At 37.7% G+C, this 13620-nt stretch overlaps 1 pseudogene; it reads left to right on the top strand.

Moving 5' to 3' along the window:
• The window catches only part of LOC143387957 (abnormal spindle-like microcephaly-associated protein), a 69866-nt pseudogene extending 67966 nt beyond the window's left edge, over positions 1-1900 (top strand).
• Positions 1901-13620: the final 11720 nt, after the last annotated feature.

Below are 13620 nucleotides of genomic sequence, written 5' to 3'. Positions count from 1 at the left end.
TGCCTCTACATGAATATCAGATTCCATGTGTATTTAAAACATAACTTAAATTTTCCTGTTTAAATTTGCATGAAATATATTATGTATTTGTCCTGGGATACATTCAGAAAATCCTTATAATATGTCCCCATTGAGTCATGTGCTAGTACCAATTTTCAGCAGCTAGCAAGAGCCAACCTTTAACTTTTCATGAATTTTACAAATCAGTGTTAAAATATAGTCATTGGGCTGGGGATGTGGCTCAAGCATTAGCCCGCTCGCCTGGCATGCGTGCGGCAGGGTTCGATCCTCAGCACCACATACAAACAAAGATGTTGTGTCCACCGAAAAATAAAATAAATAAATAAATATTAAAAGAATGCACTGCCTGATACCCTTCATCTTTAAAAAAATAAAAATAAAAAATAGAATATAGTTATTATTTGAAATTAAATTATGACCCCAACATTTGCGGCTGATGAGCAAGCACGTTTGGCACAGTGTTTGCTGCAAGCTGACCTACCTCTGGAGCACAGGCTTGGACTTATCTGGCTTGGGATCGGATGTCCTCACTTGGTGCTTCTGAATGCCCTGGAAACCCAGTGCCCAGACCTTCCCGCAGGGATTTGAGGACTCAGCCCCACCCCCACCAGCGCATCTCCAACCTAACTGCAGGGCAGCATCTTTACAGCTCCATCACGCTGTGGTCCCACACTGGAGTCCTGAATACCAGCAGCCACCCTACTTTCCACCGCCCTAGCAGCAGTTGGCTTACACTCAGTCCGTGGATCCCTACTCACATTTGAGCAAAGCCTATGCTGCAGCCATTAGCCCCCTGCACCAGCCTGTGGCCGCCAACAGTCAGCAATGGTCCTGGCCTGGCCGCCAGAGTCAGGAGGGGGCCGCCCTGCCTTTACAACTAGGGCGCCTGGCCGGCCTGCTTCCTCAACTCTCTGGGATAGAGGGAAGTGCTGTGGGCATCCTCGGGGATGCCTACAGCCACCCAGATCTGCTGTTGCCCCACATGCACACCCTGAATGCTACAGGCCTGGCAAAGAACCTGGGGCTCCACAACATGGCTCACCAGATAGAAGAGGTGAAGAATGTCAACCCAAACCTGCCTGGGCATGATCAGACGGTAATCTGCAAAGGTCCCATTTTCCATGGCTTAAAACCCCCTGGGTCTCCCCTGTCAGAAGGAGCTGGTGATAGCCCTGATGAATCCTATAAATCTCCTGCTCGGTTCTGGGAAGATTGTCTCTCTTCAGCTCCACATCCAAATGTAAGTGACTGTGGCTGAAGTGCAGAGGTGATTGTCACTTTCTGAATGCTTAAAGGCCTCTCTGCTGGGAGGTATTTTCAAAAAACAAAGCCCCAAACTGGCTGATAGTTGTGGGAAAAGTTGGACAAGACTGGCCTGAAACTTCCAGCTGGGAGACAGAAAGCTGCTCTTGTGATCCTCCTGACATTCTTGGTGGAAGGAAAAGCTGTTCACTTGGCTTGGGGCTTTGCATATGGCTGTGAAGTGGAGTTTTCTAGTAAGCCAGTGGCCAAATATTTAACCAGGCCTTACCTAGGAGAGTAAACCAAGATGGCAACAAGAAAGAATAACACTGTGGGAGGTCAGCAAGTTTGTAAAGAATTCACGAACCTTCTCAATCAAGACCAAACACACAATGGCAACAAAAGGCACTCCCTGGTCTTAGAAACCTACAAACAGAACTGCTTGTCTTATTTTAGCCTAATTACCCACGGGTTTGGCAGCCATGTCATCTGTACTCCTGTGTCTGGGGTGCAGAACTACATCAAAGAAGCCCTGATTCTCATAGACAAATCCAATATTAACCCCAGAGACCAGAGTCCAGCAGATTCTAATAAGACTGGAGAAAATGGAGAAGCAGAGGGAGTAAAACGGAGGTGAGCACAGGGCCAGAGGGAAAAGGACAGAGGAATCCATCTCCACTGGGACAGACTGGAGGCACCCTTGCTAGGGGAGGAGATTCCAACTCCTCTTATCCAACTATCCAAAGTCCTCTGTCATTTGAGGCATGCAGGATCTTGACCTGCCCTCTGGGATCCCTGCGGATTCTCCAGCACTGCAGTGTCTGTCCTTGAACACATTATCCCAAGGTGACAAGTATTGGTTTTTGTTTTGTTTTTAATTGTTCAGCCTTTATTTTTTGGAACCCCATCCCTCCTTCCTCTGAAAGTGGTGCTACAGAGTTTTAGAACCTTCTCATAAGTTCCCCAGGGCTTACAAGAAATCATATGCCTAGCTGTTGAAAGTTTAGATTAATGATATTCAGATTATCTACCTACCTCGGTGATGGTGCACTTCAGGAGGAGGCAAAGGTACCATGTGCTCTGCTGCCAGTGAGCAGGTGCTACGTTGGGGCAAACCCAGTGCACAGAGGGGCCTTCTGGTTGTAGGAAACTTGTAGGAACAATTTCTACTGACATTTCATTTTTATTTTGTCTGGTTTTTTTTTAAACTTTGTAAGTTAACTCTTTAAATGGGTGACTCTTTGGAGTGACACATTCCTGTAAGGAACTGAAAGTTTTATTTGCATATTTATTTCAGATCTTGATTTTTCAAGTAAACTTGAAAAGGGTGAGAACTAAGCATCTGCTGCTGCCTGTCACCCCGCAAACCCCTGTGGAGTCTCTGTATTTTGAGAAACAGTGTGTTGAGTGTACAGACTTATTTATACATAGTTTAATGGGATCTGTAAATACTGGTGCACTACTTACAAGTTTTTGAGAAATAGGATTTGATTTTAATATTAACTTTTAATGGTGGTGTGGTAATTTATAACATGTCTTTAAATTTTATTAATCTGTACACAGGGTATGAAGAAGCAAGAGGATACACAGTTTTGTTCTTGGTTTGAAAGATTCTGTTTAATCAGGGATCTCTGTTCAGAAAGCAATAACTTCATATCTCATTCTTGTGAGGCTCATTCACTGTAAGGTGAATGTGTGTTATACTTGGTATGGATGAAATGGAGGTTTAGAATTGAACTCCCTGCATGTAAATATTCCTCAAAGCAAAGTGTGCATATGATACCTGTATAATAAAAGTATTCTTGATAGAATATGTGCAAAAATAAAAAAGTAAAATTAAATTATGTAAATGTGAAACTAATCAAATCATATTAAAAATACAGGTAATAAATTATCAAAACTCACCACTTTTGCTTTTTTATGGTGTCTTGCTATGTTCCCTGCACTTCAGGCTGTTTATGTGTCTTCTGTGTGTGTGAGATAGAAGTGTTCCGTGGTGTGTGATTTTGTGCCTTCCAGTCACTTCACACTGACTTGGCCATGATGGGAATAGTTATAATAGGATAATTACAAAGACTGGAGACTAGGGTTTTTATTTTCCTTATTAGTCTATTGTCCAGCAAAGACTAATAGGCTTATGACCAAGATGGTTCAAATTCTAACCTCTTAACTAAAAAAGAAATGAGAGAAGGAAGGAAGAGGAGAAAGGAGAGCTTCTTCCAGTGTGCTAACCTTCATATGTTGCTTTTCTCTGCAGACATCTATGATGCTCTGCTGGCCTCTGCCTTGCCTTGGGTGTCCTTCAGCAGCTCTTCAGAGATGTTCAGTAGCCATGGCCTTGGCTTTGCAAGTCTAAATCAGCGAATGGTGAGTCAGCTGTTGTCTCTGCTCCTTCATCAGAGAGAGCTTACATCTTTATTTCTGTTCCTATAGCTCAAAAATTAATTATTTGAGTTTTAATGAAATTGAAGAAATTGGAAATTTCATGTTTTTTTTTATTTTAAATTTATTTTTATTTTATTTGGATAAATTTCTTCCTTATTGGTTGCCAGTAAATACTCATAAAGTAAATTTAGTCAGAATGAAATTATTGGAGCTATTCATTATTTCCAGTTCTACCAAATTTTTTTAGTTTGAGAATAGACTATGAAAAGGTTACTATTCCAGTGAGCTGATCATGAAAAACTAAAATATGTAAATAAGTAAAAGAGCCAATGTCAGAGCCAATGGGATTAGTCAGCAGGCCACCACACAGTATCTCTGTGATGAAAAGAGTCTATGGCTGCCTGATGGGCAATGAGCACCATCCTGGGACATCATATGAGAGGAAGCCAGGGGAAAGTTGTTCTGATAGTAGGGATTTCCTTCCCAGGTAGTATGAAGGAAGATGTGAACTTGCTTTTTGGAGATGTATCATTCCATCTTAGGACTCCAGTATCATTGAGTAAATTACTTTTTTCTGTTGCACAAATAGTAGTTTAGAGGATTAAATAAGTTAATACAATTAAAGATAAACCTTTCTACAAAATTCTAAAGAGGTAGACTGATTTTTCTGTGAAAGGTGAATTAATTCATTCAGGAAGTACAATTTAAAATGAGCTCTACCCCTTCTAAGTACATCATTGTAAGTATTGGTGATGTAGCCTGGAGTTGAGTATTTGCTCCCTTTTATGGAATATTCCAAAGATCTGGGTGAAAGTACAGCCTTGAGTTTCTTTATCCCTTTAAAATCAAGCATGATGCTTAGTTATCAGATACATTGATAGGAAACAGTCAATACAAGAGGAAAACCCAGAACGTGATATTTAAATATAAAATATTTAAATTGCCCATGATTGTCCTCTCTCATTTTTTAAATGTGCAGGAGCATTCTGTAGCCTGAGAGTTAGACTTCAAATCTCATTCAATATATTGTAAAATATACTGTCATTGAAACCAGAGTTCATTTACTATTTACATTATCAAATTAACATTTTTTGGTCTGGTGATTAATCCAATACCATATTAACACCTAAACTTTTCAGTGGTTGCAAAGATTATAATAACTAAGTAAACACTCAATTTTTTATTTTATTTTTAAAATTTTTAAAATTTATTTTTTAAATAAATGATAGCAGAAAACATTACAATTTTTATTGCACATATACAGCACAATTTTTCATCTCAAGTTGTATATTAAATATGTTCACCCTAATTTGTGTCTTCATACATGTACTTTGGATAATGATTTCCATCACATTCCACCATCCTTGATAACCTCCTGCCTCTTCCCTTCTCCTCCTACCCCACTGTCCTATCTAGAGTTCATCTATTCCTCCCATGGCCCCCCTCCCTACCCAACTATGAATCGGCCTCCTTATATTAGAGAAAATATTTGGCATTTGTTTGGGGGGATTAGCGAACTTCACTTAGCATTATCTTCTCCAATACCATCCATTCACCTGCAAATGCTATGATTTTATTCTCTTATTGCTGAGTAATATTCCATTGTGTATATATGCCACATTTTTTGTCCATTCATTTACTGAAGAGTCAATTCAATTATTTTAAAAAAGCCCAATGGTCTTGCATGTTGTGTTTCTGATCTGCAGAGACAAAAACCTGTTATGATTCAGGTTTCCCTGCAGTAGGTACTTTGGAGGTCATAAACATATAGAAGAAAAAGTCTTCTAGTTTCAAATCTACTTATTTCCGTTACTAATAATTTAAAAAAGTTAACAGCTCAGAATATGATAAGTAGTCATTACAAAATGGTAGTACTAAATTCACCATGTATATTTAGATTACTTTCACTGCATATTTAAGTTAATTTTTCCTAAGAGAGTAGCATTCAGCTGATTAGGTTTAGTGTTTATGGTTGCAACTCTAATTGCATGTAATGTGTGTTTCAATGAATATTCCTTGATATTGCTACCAAACTTCATGCTCATTCCTGAAGTGTGATTTGCAAAGCTTAATGTATCAATACTTCTTCTGAAGGATTATTTATGTTTTTTCTGTTTTATGTGTATGATTTTTCTTTTATACTAATGCATTTTATTTATTTCTGTATTTGTGTTGTTTTCTATTGATTTTTGAAAAGTAATAAAGTATTTCTTAGCAACACCTTTATGACAAATAAAGGAAAGGGGACTTATGAACTGTACTGGGAAGGCTGAGTATCAAAGTCTGGGCAGGTTCAGGTGTTTCCAGTGACCAAAGACAGAGAGGAAGTTCCCAAAGGGCTGAGCATCAAAGCAAGTGATCTTGTGGCCATATTTGAGTCAGTGATTTTTTTGAGTTTCTTACTGGAAGAGAAAAAATATTGTAGTGATAGTAATGGATTTGTATTATCATTCAACATAGAATTAAATGTTCTTAAAGTTCATTTATTTTTTTATTTATACATGACAGTAGAATATATTTTAACATATAAAAGCAGAGTAAAATTTCCCATTCTTCTGCTTGTACATGATGTGGAATTACATTGGTCGTGTATTCATCTTTGAACATAGGAAAGTGATGTCAGATTCATTCTAGAATCTTCCCTATTCCCATTCCCCTCCCTTCCCTTTATTCCCCTTTAAATAATCCAAAGTACTTCTATTCTCCCCCTACCCTAATGTGAGTTAGCATCCACATATCAGAGAGAACATTTGCCCTTTGGTTTTTTTTTTTTTGGGGGGGGGGGGCTGGCTTATTTCACTTAGCATGATAGTCTCTAGTTCCATCCATATATTGGCTAATGCCATAATTTCATTTCTCTTTATGGCTTAGTAATATTCCATTGTGTATATATAATACATTTTAAGAGTTTATTTTTAAAAGCTCTGCTTGTGGTGATTCTTCTGGAATTCCCATTTAAAGCCTGAGGGTAGGTTCCAGGTATATATTTAATAGAGTGGCCCTGACATGATATGCCTTACATTTTTATTTCAAAAAACATAAACTTTTTAATAGTTAACATCTCACAATGCCTCCCCTAAAGTTTTTTAAATTGATAGATTTTTTAAATACCTTCATTTTGTTTATTTATATTTATGTGGTGCTGAGGACTGAACACAGTGCCTCACACAGGTGAGGCAAGCGCTCTACCACTGAGCCACAACCCCAGCCCCAAAATTGATAGATTTTAAGAAGTACAACTTATTCCCAATTAAGAAAATTCATGTCATTAGATACAGGTAAAATTCATTTATTTAAAGAGACACTTTTTATTGTTGTTTACTTTCAGGACAAGTTTAACTGTAATTAAATATCCATCAATTTTAATGCCTTGAACATGACTATCTTTTTGCACCAAAATATTTTCCTCTTTAATTAGGGATTATAAGTTTACTTATTTGGATTCCCCATTAAAGAAGTACTCTCAATTATAGCTGACCAGAAATGCATATCTAAGGCATTGTTACTGAGATGTATTTGGACTGACATGGTCCAACAAGAATCATATTCTTGCAATTTTTAAAATTATCTATTATTTTTTATTAGTTGCTCATGACAATGCAATGATCTTGACATATCATACATTTTAATCAAATGGGGTATAATTTCTCATTTTTTCCAAGTGTACAGGTTGCAGAATCACATGAGTTATACGGCCAGGAATATACATACAGCAACACTAGTGACTATTTTATTCTTCTGCCTTTTCTATCCCCCCTTCCCCTCCTCTCTCCTCCCGTCACCTCTCTCTACACAATCAAATGTGACACATTTCTCTTCCCCCCCTCACATCATCATACATGTATTTTGTATAATGTGAGGGTCTTCTTCCACCTTTCGTGCAATTGATACAGGTGAAATTTCTAACAAAATTGGATTTGACTGTTTACTTTGTTGGCATCAAAATTAAATTTGTATTTTCTAAAATTAAGAGTTAGTATGTTTCATATAAAAGCAGATTGCTGAATATGCATTCTAAATAAAAAACATGCTATAATATTAATTTTCACTTTTTCTTTTCAAAATCGTTCTTAAGAAACTTTCTACTCCACATTTATCCAGTTAAATGTTAAAAAGTAAAAAATAAAAAAAACAACACAAAAAACTATCTCTATATAAGCTTTCACTCCACATTTTACTTGTTCATAAACTCTAGGGACCATAGATAAAGCTGACTTATAGCATTCAAATGCTGGTGCCTTCCAGCCTCATTGGCACCTTCTCATTCTGTCAGTCATGGGGGCTGTAGGTGCAGACCTAGATATCAGAGCCATGATCTTGGCAGAGGTGGTTGAAATTGACTAGAAAATCATACCAGTGTTTTTTTTCTTTTCTAATTCCCCAAGTGCTTGCATAAATGCTCTTTTACAGGAAAGGACTGCTTTGTTCATAACACAGATGCTGAAATTTTGAGCTCTAAAGCTGAAAGTGGCCACGTGCATTTGTGATCCCATTGGAGACAGTGGAAATTGTAAACTTCTTTGATTGCAACTGAATCAAAAGTGGCATTGAGAATGCAGTATCAATTTTTGTTTTTGCAAAACAAAAGTAGATAGAGACATATGGAACTGATTTGATTGTTCCTCTTTTCCTTGTAATTCTCAGCCTTACCAATGCCATTGAATATGTGTCCACAAAACATGGACTGCACTCATCTGCCTTCATTTCCCTTTATCTAATCCAAAATACTTCTATTCTCCCCTTACCCCATTGTGAGTTAGCATAAGCTAATCTGTGTTATGCATTCTGTAGAAACTGTACTTTGAATTTTGTATTTTAACATTTTTACCTCATATGTTTGTAGATCCAGGAAAATATTTGCCTAATACTTCCAATACTAGTCATTGCCAAGCATTTTATAAACTCTTGTTAATGCTAAGATACTTATTTCTCACTTCCATACAGTTAGTAGTATATACATTTATGTTATGGGCATCAGGAAGATAAATAAGAAAATAAAAATGATTAGATAAGGGAAAATATTTAAATTTGTCCGTAAGATACTAAATAGCTTTTTACAACATGAATATTTACAATTTCAATTCTGAAATTTCCCAAATAGTGTATGATATAAAATTTATTGGCTTTTAATTCAAGAAATGTTTTTTAAAAACTTAAAAGAGTAAATGATAATTTAAAATATCTGAAAGTATGTCAATCTCTGATACAAATAAGAATATTACTAAATATTCAATGTGAATCTTACCCTCATATTTTTTCCATAGAACCTAGGTTTGTTTTCTGTTTTGTTATGTTTTGTTTTTTATTTTCATCATTATGCACAGGCAGATGCCTAATGGAATTGGCCTATGTTCCATCAAGTAGGTCAATTCAAATCACAGCAAAGGGACTTGCAAACTAGATTTCTATAAGATGAATGAAATACAGGGATGATTTTGCCTTTGCACATCAGATATTTAATTCTATTTACTTTTTTAAAAATTTTAGACCTATGAGGGCAAAGAAATTTTTTATTTTTAAGCTAACATTATGTTTTGTCCTGAGATAAAAAGGGTTTTTTTTGTTTGTTTGTTTTTAACCCTGCAAGATGCACTATGGGTTGAAGTGCTGTGGACAGGCCAAAGGTAAAAATGTGTGTTTTCAATATGTTCATGTGCTAGCACACAGCCCTTTCTTGGTAGTTACATAGCTTTATTTAGTCAGCTTTTACAAACTGCAAAATGGTAGCATGGGGAAGCACCTTGAATCAACAAGGTTTGTACAGAATCTTCCCTGGAGTAATTATATGGAAGGTAAACATTCATCTGCTCTTGTTCTTTTCTGCTCCTCCTCTAGTTTAAGAGCCTCCATATTCTCCATAGAGCTTAAGTTACCAGATGAGATAAACAGAATAAATCGGCCAGGTTTGTTGTAGTCAGCAGCCTTCGGAGAGGCAGTGTTAGGTGTGACTTTGTCTCCAACTATGTCAAATTATAGAAGTATCCTCAGAATCTGGACTCTGCTGGACTCAGTTGCCTGTTTTGGATGGTTGAACACTTTCCAGGAATGCTTAGACTTATTAGTGCTGTTCCTTCCTTGCAAAATGGTATTTGGATGCACAGGACAGTCTCCTGCCCTTGTGGAACTGTATAATAGGAGGAGACATCATGGTATACATCAACTCCTCATGCTGGTCCTTGGCTCTTGCTTGTGCTGAGGAAGTTTGCCTGGCCTTAACCCTGAAGACTAATTAATTACATCTTCTCCTGAAGCCTGTGGTGGACTTTCTAAGTGTTCCCAGGGAGCAGTCATCATCCTGCGCTAAATGTGTCCCATGTCATTTGGCTTTTTGCTGATGGTGGGGCCTCCCTGAAGTCTGTGAGTTTCATTTATGGCCTGAGCAGAAAGTCAGGGCCTGGATTATGTTTACTTTGCCACTGTCATGCTGACCTTCTGTTTAGATACTGTTAGACTCAGCTTACTTCTTTGCCTCCTTTTGATGACCTTTTGATGGAAATTCTGAGTCACTCTGAGCCAGTGGAAAAAAGTACTGATTGGTTTGTCCTGGCAGGTTAGGCTCAGAACTGACCTATCAGCTCAGCTGCAACAACTAGTCACTTTGTCCAGTGATACCACAGAGGGCATGGAAAATGAAAGCTTTACATGACGAGGGAGTGTAAAACCCGGAACTGCAGACTGTCTCTGACTTGGCATGGTCCAACCTGTGATTTTTCAGCTTTACTATGGTGTGATAGTGATTTGCATTCTGTAGAAACTGTACTTTGAATTTTATATTTTAACATTTCTTGGGCCACATGATCTTATATTAAGTTTGAACAACCTGTCCTCTATAGCATATTGTGGTATTTGATAGGTTAGGTGTACTTAATGCATTTTTCCATTTATAATGTTTTTAGATGATGGGTTCACCACTTTGCAATGCCATGTTAAGTGAAGGAATATTAGTATTTGGAAAAGGGTGGTAATGGCTGATGACTACTTTGCCCCTACAAGATCATATCCCTAAATTCCATAGGGAAACAAAGCAAAATCCTGCTTGTAGGTTTCTCATATTTTTCTGACTTTTATGATCTTCTGGGCCTTTGTTACTGAGTAAGGAGTGTGGATTTACTTTCCCACCATGTGTTAGGCATTTCTTTCTCCTGAGCAGCCCAAAGTCATCACATCCTACTTTCCTCTTTTCTGAATTGTTTATACTCTCCCTAGATTATCTGGGACTTAATAGTACAATGATCCCTGGCAAACAGCAATAACTAAAGGTGAGGAATGACAATTAGAGCAGTTTATTTCAAAATTATTTCTGTGTATATGATCTGTGTGATTAGTATATCATGGTGACCACAATTTTTCCTTGAAAGTTTTTCAATCATCTTAGAGTAAGTAGTACCTAAGGCTCACTTGGTACCTTCCCAAATGTTGCTGGGAGGCCTTCTTGGGACCAACCTCATTCTAACCTAGTTGGGTAGCAAATTCTATTTCTTTTCTTTTTCAAAATAACTATTCTTATTTTTTTAGCTTCTTATATTATTCCTCATACACTGCAGTACATTGAGAATATTAGTGTGTGCTCTCTTTATAACCAAGGTGTCTTTGTTTACTTAACCTGTTTATGAATGAAATGCTTGTCCCTATGGAGGTGTATTTTGCCCATAGCTTGCCATACTTTCAATGGCTCCTCATCCATGCACAAACAACTGCTTTGCCTCTTCTGGGGAATGAGAGATTCCCCTTTTCCCCATTTAGGGATCCTGGTAAAAGGCCTACCAACAAGGAGGGCCTTCATTCCTGGCCAAAGGCTGAGGTTGAATTAGCGACCTTTCATGAGGCAATTTGGATCACTACAGTGCATGAATCCTTTTTAAATCAAAGCACATGGGATTCCTAAATAGCAGGTCTAATTTGTGGCATAGCAATTGCTCCAGACTAATGGAATGTCTCATTTTGCTGAAAGTTAGTGGAGACCTTCCTGAGTAGGGGTTGACTATATTACTGTTTCTGGGACTCCCTCATCTCTCTTCCCCATAATCATTGAAGTTTGACTCCTATGATGTTGCTCCATGGAAATAAGGTCAAATATCACACTATGGGGACACATGCCCCCTCTTGGAATGTTCTTTATCAGTGGAATTCACCATTTGTGAAACTTGGACTTCCTCTATTTTGCATGTGTATTAGAGCAATATATATCCTATGACAGGGAATCTACTTGTGCCTCTTCTCTCCCAAGACCCTCACAGCACATTTACAAATTGCAGTTAATTAGCCTATCATAGTATCCTTAAAGAAAATGTTTTTTCCATCAATGGGATTTCTTTCCCAGAATCATTTGGCAGACCATACCAATAAATAGAGTATTTAGTTCTCATAAAATTATTTCTGAGGGCCTCACCCTTGAATTTCCTGCCATGGATGTATACTACATTTAATTTTTGAAAAAAAAATAGTGACTAACTAACTTCATTAGAAAAAGTAACAGAGAGCTTTCAGCATTTGGGGTATCTGGCCTCCTGCTTTGCTGGGCAGACTACTAATTGTTATGAGGACAACAAAGGGACATACTACTGTTCTGATCTCCTGTGTGGCAATATGAAGTCTTATGTACTGAGGTAACTCAGAGGACCTCTGGAAGATGCACACAGATGCTTTCATTGACCCTGATCAGATCTCTGAATAACACCTCACAAATGTGAGGATTTTACATGATAAAATCAGCTTGGTGGCATAACTTATTCATGCATAAATTACATACTGTATATATTCAGATTGTCTATAGGCTTTCTAAGCAATTCTAACTTTATTTTTAATGTGAAAAGTTAGCAGAACTGTTTTAGAATTTGTCAGTAAAGAACTTCCAACAACTAAGACCTGAAAGCAACAGATCAAAACAGATCTTCAAAATGTCATGGTGCCTCTCTGGCCTCTTTCCTTTCAATTTGTCCAGGAGACTGTGCACATGAAAAAACAGAGTAACATACAATAGTGGTCATTTTTTTTTTTATGTAGGAAGAGCTACATAAGTGCGTATCAAATGCCAAAAGGCACTGGAAGCTGTCGCTGGGGATTGTACCCACAAAACTTCAGGAAGCTAGTGGTGACCTCTCAAGCTGAGTTCCCAAACCAGGCTCCTTTGCCCACCATACAGCATGCTAGTCACTGAAATGAGTTTTTTAAAAGAGCAAGAGTTTATCCACAAGGTAGCCAAACATGAAGATGGGAAGCCTAAGTCTCATATTGACCTCCTGAGAACAGGGTTTGAGGACTTTTATGGGATATGGAAACAGGGTATTTAAGGCATGGGCATGATTGGAGGTGAGGTAATCAGTGGTTTTTATAGGTGTAATTAACATTCATGGCTCTTCCTGGGTTGTGTGTTCACAAAATGTCAGCATTAGCATGATATGAGGGTGGAGCTTTGGCCTTTTAACATCAATAGGACACCCATTACATACCTGAACAGGCCCATGGAAAGAGTCCTTTTTAAAAAAACAAACAAAAAACAAAACAAAATGAAAAACAGCCTCCTCATGCCTGAAAAGAAACCTAGGTAACGATTATCATTTTAAAGCCTGTGCCAAAGGTACTGGCTACAGCAAGGCTAGTAGGAGACTAATATTATTTTGCTAAACTGAGTGACCTTCAGAGTTAGTGATTTTTAAAGGGAATGAAAAAAAGTAACTAAGCAAGGAGAATAGGGTCTCAGAGTCAGAGAAGTACAAAGGCTTGATTAGTTTAAGTGAGAGTAGGCTAGCTGTGTTTGCTATGGGCAAGTAATTGTCAAATTTAGGGTTCTTTCTTCCCTTGAAGGCTTGGGAGAAAAATTCTTCTGATGATTAAGTTCTTGAGAATGACCTGAGTGGGGAATAGGAGGTTGACCTTGATGGAGCCTTTGTGCTTCAGAAGTTACATATTTACTATTGTAGGTCCTTCTTTTACTATATGCCCAAGGGATGATTGTGGCCCATCTAGCAAGGG

Source organism: Callospermophilus lateralis, unplaced genomic scaffold, assembly GCF_048772815.1.
Source record: "Callospermophilus lateralis isolate mCalLat2 unplaced genomic scaffold, mCalLat2.hap1 Scaffold_578, whole genome shotgun sequence".
NCBI lineage: Eukaryota > Metazoa > Chordata > Mammalia > Rodentia > Sciuridae > Callospermophilus > Callospermophilus lateralis.
Note: the sequence above shows the minus strand (reverse complement) of the source record. Positions and strands in the feature narration are given on the sequence as shown.